Genomic DNA, 9,211 nt, shown 5'->3' with positions numbered 1-9,211 from the left:
TGCCGTCCAGTGATTCTTGCGCCGTACATATCGCGTTAACCATAAGATCTATAATGGCTCTAGGGAAGTCAGCTGTATCTTTTCCCTCTCGCATGCCAACGGACTAGTGATAAGGGTTGCCTGGATCGGTCTATCTTTGGTAAAGGTGGGGACATGGGGTCCGTCACGGTCTACCATTAGATATAGGAGAGGGCAGACTTATTAATGGTCTATGAAGGATTGTAAGGGTTGTCCGGATCGGTCTATCTATGGTGTATAGGACAGGGCATATTAGTTGTTCGGAACGGTCTACCTTAATGGTAAAGGTGAGAACAAAGGCCTGGGTCGGTCTACCCATAGATATAGGAGAGGACAGACTTACAAAAGGGTGGGTCTGCGAGGTCGCGGAGAAGGCAGTGATTGGCTTGGTTCTTATACCTGGCCTCACACCAAGGAAGTGTGGACGGAGCCTGCAGCCCGGTTGGCAACAAGGATAAGTTCTCTTATGGGGTAAAGTAACGCACCTCTGCAGAGGGTATCAAAATTGTGACTGTCACTCCCTGTTCCGGGAAGGGAACTGCGAACGCGGCAGGAAAGGAACTCCATGAAGTTCTAGTCAACTTATGAAGACTGACGGGCATAGTTTTCAGAATAAAATAAACCTTTTGAAGAAATGTTTATGAAAACTTGCATTCGCCTATGACTTTCCGGTCCGTGGCTGTAGCTAGTGCATGATACACCTATTTCCTAATATGAACTTGCTGAGTACGCTCGTACTCATCCCACTCTTAAATCCCCTGCTTAGCTATGGAGGCACCGGAGGATAAACTACCGTGGAACTCGAAGACAAAGGAGTCAACTGCAACAAGATGAAGAATCCAAGCAAAGAAGTCAACTGCTGCAGCCACTATAGTGGAAACTTAGACTAGTAATAGAAGGGAGCCTTTCCCCTAATCCTAGCACCTAAGTAGCGAGATTTCTATAGCAAACCAAGTACCTCTTAGGCTTGAGTTGGCAATAAGTTAGACTACGAGTCGTTCTTCTAGAACTTTGTTTGAAGTTTTACCTCACTGTAAAGTAGGAGGCTGTGTTGATCTTCTGTAAGCAGTTTATGTATTCTTCTATAAACATACCTTGGACTCGCATATGTTTCTGTTGTACCACTCTGAGAGATGTAATATGAGTGGAACGGTGTTTCACTTGTGTTATGTCAACGACTTGTGTACTACACCATGCAGTGGTACGCTGGGTCATCACAGCTCCTCTCCTAAAAAAGAATCAATATCACAACGAGCAAGAGCTGCTGCTCCAATCTGCCTAGGAAGAATAAATTGCTTCTAGTTTTTCGTGATGATCGAGTTCTTCTGAATCAGATTATGGCCGCATGCATTATCCATCTAGTTCATCTAATTTTGATTACTTACTACTTCTGCTATGTTGTTGGCTCCTTAGTTGTTTATTTGGACTATGCATGTTAACTGGTTAGTTGTCTACTTGTCTTTCTTAAATCTTAATTCTCCATTTAATTCTATACTATGGTTGTTGAATTGTTGATGTTAATTGTTAGATTGTGACAAATCTTTTTCGGTTAGGGTGATGGTGTACTTTGCCAGTTTAACTTGTTGATCATTGTAATCTTGACAATTTTCAGCCGCTGAAATCCTTAGTATATATGCTATATTTATCATTTTCTTTTCTTTTTTGTGAAACACTATTTTGTAAAATAACGAGTTATTAGCACGTTATGACATGCATAGCGTATTTTAGAAGGCCACGTTATTTCATCTAGCGCGCCATATTTTCATTGCTTAATATACAAAATACATTCATCACCATTTATTTTGTGTTGTAATATTAGAATTGTACTTCGTGACAGATTTACCCACATGATTTTAATTTCCATAAATAAATACAGTTAGACTGAAACAATATTAGCCGTCAAAACTGGAGGGGTGAAAAAAATCAGAAAAATGTAAAACAAAAATGTCAAATGCAAATACTTACTTGAAGAAAAATCTTATCTGATCTTCTTCCCGGCCCTCAGACGGCTTCCCCGCTCCGGGCTCTCCACGTGACCTCGCTCCTCACTACCTCACATCCCCGCGCCCGTGCACACAGTCGCGCAAAACCACTGCCGCGCTCCAGGCCTCATGTCTCTCCTCGCCTCCCCCACGCCGTTCGGCACGGCCACCGCCGCCGCCCGTCTTCGCGTCCCTCTAGCCGCCCCGCTTCTCCTGAGCCGCCGCGCCGCCCTGCACGTGGCGCTCGCGCGCCGGGCCGGCGTCTCGTCCCGCACGCAGCGGCGCCTCGAGGAGCGCGGCGGCAAGAAGCGCCGCGGAGGCGTCGAGACCCCGGACGCGGAGGAGGACGACTCCGCGTCGGCGTGGGAGGGCGTGGAGTGGGAGGGGAGCCGCTGGGGTTCGAGGTGTCCACGGAGCCGATGCCGTACCTCGCTGACCCGAAGCAGGTCGACTTCTGGGAAGGACCCCAGTGGAATGTCCTCGGCTTCTTCGTGCAGTACATGTGGGCTTTCGGCGTCTTCTTCTCCGTGAGCACCTCCTCCTTGCTATTACTTCGCGCTGTAGTCTGTAGCACAGTTCTGTGATGTAGGATCTGAATGTTTCTCAAAAGAAAATCGAGTTTACTTTTCAGTCTTTCTACGCCAGAGAATTTTTATTCGCAGTTAAGTAGATCAGTAGCTCTATGCTGGAATGGTTTTGAAATTAGGAAGTGGAAGTCACATGAAACAGCCCCTCCAATTCGACAATTGGCACTGGGAGAGGAGGCCAGTGTTAGAGTACGTCATAGGCCTGGGCCCGTTAGTCTTATGGTTTGCTTAGGGGTCAAGTAAGCCTTGCTTGGGAGTCAAGTAAACCTCTCTATATAAGGAGAGGAGATGTATCAATCTAATCAAGCAAGAATTAAGAAGGCTATCCCTTCCCTCTTGCCACCGGCCGTGGGCAAGGCCCCCGGCCGGATCTCTCACGCCATCCCTCTAGCAGCACCATAACATTTGGTATCAGCTTTCCCGGGTTCGATCATGTCCAGCCCTCCACCGAGTTCTTCCCACCCACCGCCGCCGCACTTCGATGTCCCCACCGTTCTCTCCCCGGCGGAGATCACCGCAGCCCTCCGCGATCTCACCACTGCTGTCCAGGAGATCCGCCTCTTCCTTGCCGATCCCTACGGGCCGCCACCGCCGGCAGCGCTGCTGCCGTGGCAGCCGACGCTGCTGCTGTCGTCGCCGCCACCCGACATCGGGCTGCTGCAGTCCCCGCTGCCGCTGTTCGTCATCTCCGGGTCGGGCCATACCTCGGCGCCGGGGGTCCCTCTTCTCCAGCAGCCGGCCACCTTCTTCCCCACCGGGACGCTACAGCAACAGCAGCAGCTACCGCCGCCACTAACGCCAGCGCTGCAGCTGCTGTCCTCACCGACGCTATCCCTGTCGTTCGGTGGGCAACTGCAACAGCAGCAGCTGCTGGCGTCGCCACCAACACCGCAGCAGCGGCTGCTGCCGCCACCGACGCCGTCCCTGCCTTTCGGCGATGTGGGAGCGACCTTGGCCCCGGGCTCTACATCGACACCGCCCGGGATGCCCTTCCACCAGGTCTGTTTCCCTCCGTCGCCGTCACCGCTTCGGCTTGGATCGCTATCCGCCACGTGTCGGCGGCGGTGAGGCTGCAAGCTGCTGCGCGCGGCCTCCTTGTGCGTCGGCGTGTGCGGGAGATGCGTGATCTGCAGCTGCAGCTCCTTCAAGTTGCGCTTCATTGCGCAACGGACCTCGATCTCGTCCGCTGCGTCGTGGATCTTGGGCGTACGGTTTCCCCCACGGGCGGCGGACATGCTGTTTTTCCCGCGGGCAGCGACCTCAAAGTCCGCGCCATCGACAAGTCATTCGGCGGGGAGAAGGCATGGTGTCACCGACAGGAGCGCACCGCGTAGCACCACTGCATTCCGCCGCCGGCCGCCGCGCGGGCTCCTTTTGTCCCGCTGGTTTCCATGGGATCCAGGTGGCTGTACAGGTGCACGTCCGACGAGCGGACGGTGTCCACTTTATGTTCAGGGGTCAACAATAAAGCGTCCCAGTTCATTTCAGGTTGAGAGTAATAAAACAAGCCGAGATGTAAAAGGCTCGTTTTTAGGTGTTAGGTTTGTGTTGCGTCGAGTCATGGTTTGTTTAGGTTGCAGCTCGAGGACGAGCTGCGTGTCCAGGTGGGGTGTAGTGTTAGAGTACGTCATAGGCCTGGGCCCGTTAGTCTTATGGTTTGCTTAGGGGTCAAGTAAGCCTTGCTTGGGAGTCAAGTAAACCTCTCTATATAAGGAGAGGAGATGTATCAATCTAATCAAGCAAGAATTAAGAAGGATATCCCTTCCCTCTTGCCACCGGCCGTGGGCAAGGCCCCCGGCCGGATCTCTCACGCCATCCCTCTAGCAGCACCATAACAGCCAGACTAACATTAAAATTGTTTAGATCGCGAGTAATATTCCAGAATTCATTTATGTTTGTAAACAAGCAGGTACTAATGTTCACACTACATGATTTACTCATTGTTTGTAGTATGGTGAGATACTGAATTGTTTTCCAAGTCTGAACCAGAGGAGTGGCTCCTTTCCGTTGTCTAGAACTCTAAGTCATCTAGTGGTAGTGTGCGGAGATTGCTCAAATACATACAGGAAGTTATTTACTTGCACTTCCTCAAAGACATACGGCCTATTATTTGAATTACATTGTTGAGTCACCCCTATTGTTTGATCATTGCCATTATGATATGCATCAACTTAACCACCGTTCGTTGTAGATGTCCACTCAATATTTAGAGATAACTTTGCATGTGATCCCATCGTCTGATATCATCAAAATTAATCAACCCATGTTAACCCTCATGCAAGCGACAAATTACACATGTCTACGGATTCTTGCTTAATGTCCGACAATTAATGTTGCATACTTGTGCAGTTGGTTGCTTGTGGATTCGCTGTGGCTACATACAACGATGGTGCAACAGACTTCAGGGAAACTCCTTCTTTCAAGGAATCCCTAACACAGGAGTTCCCCGAAGAAGCAGAATCATCTGGATCTGATGTGTTTGAAGGTAATCCAACTGAGGTAGCACCAGCGCTTGAGTAGGATTCTCGAGGAGACATCGCACAAAGAAACGAAGGCTTTCTCTTTGAGCTATAGGGCTCTGCAGATAGCCAGTAAAACTTGTACAAGGTTCAGTTGAAACTTGAAAGCATAGTGGTAAGGAAATTAGCTGGTCATCACCATGTACTGAATTTTCTGTTGGATAATTCGACTTTGAAATCAAAATATGTAGGTGGCTTATTAGTGGTGATGAAATCCTGCCATGCTTTTATGATTGTTATTATTTTATTTATTATGGTACTCGATTGGCTTGCCTACATGATGCAAGGTGCTTATGAGAATAAACCTAACTTATTTGTATAGGAGAGGTGCCTAGTTAGGCATCGGCCTAGTATAAATAAGCACCGGTACTTAAATAAAAACTGGTTTAGTTTTCTAAGCATCTTGCATTGTACATGCCCTAAGAAGCAAATTTGTGACTTTTCTGTCCTCTACCTTCAAATTGTATATTCTGAATTTATTTCAAAAATCTCATTCTGCTCATTACTGAAGTGCATCTTGAATTATTTTGCGTTAAAGTTATAAAATAAAATATCAATGGTTAGTAATGAGCCAGATCAACTTTATTTTATGCTTATATTTTGTGCTTGAACTTTTTGCACACATATCAGTCTATATTCTAGTTGATCATCTTGTACTGAAATTCACCACGGACGATCCTTCATGAGATTTCTGAAATATGTATATTGTTAGTGGTAATAATTTTGAGCTGTATTTTCATTCCCTTTCTTGTACTTGATTGATCGTTCTCCTTCAGAAGACAACGACTACTTTGAGTCATATAGTATGAAAAAGGAGGCGAAATTCTGTTTAGCGCAAACCGAGACAGTTTCAGTACGTTGCACATTGAATTCCACTCGGATGTTCATAATCCGAAAAGAAATGTAAATTGTTGGTAGCGATAAAATTCATGTGGAAGGGCGTAAAGCTTAGTCGATTGTGATTTTGTCAGTTTATGATCAAATGGTAGCTGGGTATTTGCATTTATAGATTGTATGGAGCTTTTGAACTTTGAAAGTGCGTTGGTAGTTGCACGTCGATCTGTACATAGCTTCTGGTTTTGAAAAGCGCTTTGGGCAAGTACCCATTTCTGCAGACGACACAATTTGTACGTGCAGTTGTAGATAAACCTAATAATACGCACCTTGTTCTGCTGACACTTAACTGATGTTGACTTGGGGATTAGCAAATCTTCTAGCACTCCGTATCAGTTTTTGTCGTCTGCCTGAATATGTGAGCACGCATAACACTCCGGAGGCAAGTTTGTATTATTTCTAGAGCTAAACTAAACAGGTACGCGAAGAGCACCCAGGAGAGGCAATCACAGGCGGCCGCCACAAACCCATCTAGGATTCCGTTCTTCTCGCCGACGATGCTCTCAGTTCGTTCCACCTTTGGTGACCTTGGAGCTGTTGCGGACCACGGTCTCTCGCCGGCAGGGAGTTTCCCTTTTTATTTATGTTGTTTCTCTTTGTATTTCGGGATGATGAGGCGGCAGCTACATCCTGAAATCAAAATAAAGTCCTCTCCGCCATACCCTTCTCAAGTGGTGCATCTACCGCTGGCGGAGGGCACGTGGAGTCATGTACCCGACGGATCTCCCGGGATCTAACTGGTTTTCGTGTTCGTTGGTATGGTTTCATGTCAGTCTCTTCCGATCTAGAGATGTCATGGCGAAGGTTGCTGCTCTAGTGCGTAGTCCATTGAGATCTTAGCACGACGACTTCCCGTCCATTTACTACAACAAGCTCTACTACGATAAACATTGCCTGGCCCCGGTGATGAAGGGGCGAAGACAACGACGCGCCTTTGGCTCACGCTAGTTTTTGTAGTCGTCCCTAGGTGGTCCGAGTACCAATTTGTAATTTCTTCTGATGCATTTTAGGTAATTATTGTCACCATTGTACTGCTTTTAAAGACACACATATCATTTTGTCCATGTACATCGATGGTTTTTGTGGTCATCTCCGCATTCAACTGCAGCATTTGACAACAAGAACAAAACTCGCCATATTCAGCTGACACCAGTCGCTATGTACCAGCTCCGTCCCTGTCAACTCGTGATCCATGAACATCCTAGGCAAGAAGGCACAGGAGGGTAGATTCTAGATCGTCTTTCATTTTGTTAGTGAGCAGTTTATTATTAATAAGTCAAGTCAAGAGTAACAAGAGAACTGCAGGAGCTTGGCAGGAGGTACATGATCTGACTGCCGCCCACTGGAGCCCTAACGTACCAATGCCCATGAGACGAGCTGTGGGACTGCACGGTCCATCTCGACAGGGAACACATAAAGGACGCAGTGAACATCAAGTCCTCTTGTTCCTGCGAGACCTCTCCTAGCTTTTGGTTCAAGGTTTTCCTGAACCTAGTTGGAAAGGAGTTGCAAGGCCATTTCAGCTTGTAGCAGCAGAACAACCCTCCCGAGAGCGCTCTACTAAGTGGGCAATGACCCTGTCATGTACACATTTGCGAAAGGTTCCATTCTCCAAAATATTGTTTATCCCAATGCCTTCCGTTCTCAAAGCTTCGCCTTACTCATTAAGCAGATATAAGCAAAGGCACCAACTTTGGAAACTTTGCCTATTCTTATATCTCATAACTAGTAGAATTATGAAATGTCTACACATTTTCTGGGAGAAGTTGAGATGAGGAAGGTGAAATGAGGAGTGGAGGAGAGGTGTGTGTGTATATATAGACCCAACACGATATAGACTGCAAGAAGAGGCGTTGGTGTTCATGAGATGTTATGACAGTATAATATAATGTGGTAGGTGGACTGACAAGACACATACGGTAGTGACCAGCCCCGGGAATGAAAATCACGCACAGGGGACTCATAAAGCAGGCAGTGATTACTGAATCGTCGTTCGAGTCCTTCCACAACTTCATCATGTTTAAGCTTTCCATGACCCGAAAGCAAAAAATACTTTGTAGGTCCTCTCGACCTCTCACAAGATGCATGGCCGGTGCTAGTTTCCCTGCACGAGATAGGTTGGAGAAGGGCGAGCCTCCAGGCGTCCGACATCCCTATATTCATACAACGCTCGTCCGTGGCCTTTGTGGTCGCGTCGAGGTCAGCGATCGACAGCGCAAGCTGTAGAACTGCATGCTCTAACCAATGCAATCAAAAGACCGATCTGATGGAAGAGATTAGGCAATGCATTTATACTTCAACACTCCCCCTCACGTGTGGCTCCCTCAGGCCTAAACATGGACCGAAAGTGGGCTGCAATATTTTTATTTTATATTGCGCCAGCCGGGTCTTGAACTCAAGACCTCTTGGCTCTGATACCATGTAGAATTGCATGCTCTAACCAATGCAACCAAAAGACCGATCTGATGAAAGAGATTAGACAATACATTTATACTTCAACACAAGCGAAGTTGAGGAGTAGGGGTATATATGCGAGGGAGTGGCTTGTGGGCGGGAGTTTTTACGGTACCTTCTACTTGTGCTAACGGTTAATACGTGTGGCCGTGTGGGTATCCACGTGACAAACATTACGCCCAGGAGCCCATAAGGTTGTGACCGTACCCTTTCGGTAAAAAAAAAACTCAGAACGCAATCGCCCCGTAGTTGACCGGCGTTGCCACCAACGACGACGATTAACTCTACATAGCACGCCTCTGCCTCCGACTCCACGTCTCCACCTCCGGATCCACCCTGACCCTCTACCTCCGACTCCACCCCACACGCGGTCGTGCATGACTACACCACGCCCACGGCCGGCGGCGACACCACCCGCTGGCGGTCCACGAACACATGACACACACAGTTCACCCCGTCCCCCACTAGGGATCTGTTTTTTTTTCTATAGTTGTTTTTTGCTATGAAGAAATTCTTTTTTTTTTCGAAATGGGAGAAAAATCACCCCAGCTTCTGCATCCAAAGGATGCACACAACTTTTTTATTAGATTATTCACAACACCTTACAAGAGCAATACAAAAGATCAAACTCGAAGCCACCTTGCTAAACCTACAGAGGGATGAAGGGGGTGACAAAACACCAATTCATATCATCCAAAAAAAACCAAATGCTTCCCAAGCCGCCTAATAGCAGATGAGAAGCACATCCAGTCAAGCA

At 47.5% G+C, this 9,211-nt stretch overlaps 1 pseudogene; it reads left to right on the top strand.

The window, feature by feature from the left end:
* The first annotated feature begins 2,114 nt into the window (after positions 1–2,114).
* Positions 2,115–5,320, top strand: LOC124700240 (annotated as a pseudogene).
* Positions 5,321–9,211: the final 3,891 nt, after the last annotated feature.

The sequence above is a fragment of the Lolium rigidum genome, chromosome 3 (assembly GCF_022539505.1).
Source record: "Lolium rigidum isolate FL_2022 chromosome 3, APGP_CSIRO_Lrig_0.1, whole genome shotgun sequence".
Lineage (NCBI taxonomy): Eukaryota > Viridiplantae > Streptophyta > Magnoliopsida > Poales > Poaceae > Lolium > Lolium rigidum.
This window is presented reverse-complemented; position numbering and strand designations above follow the sequence as displayed.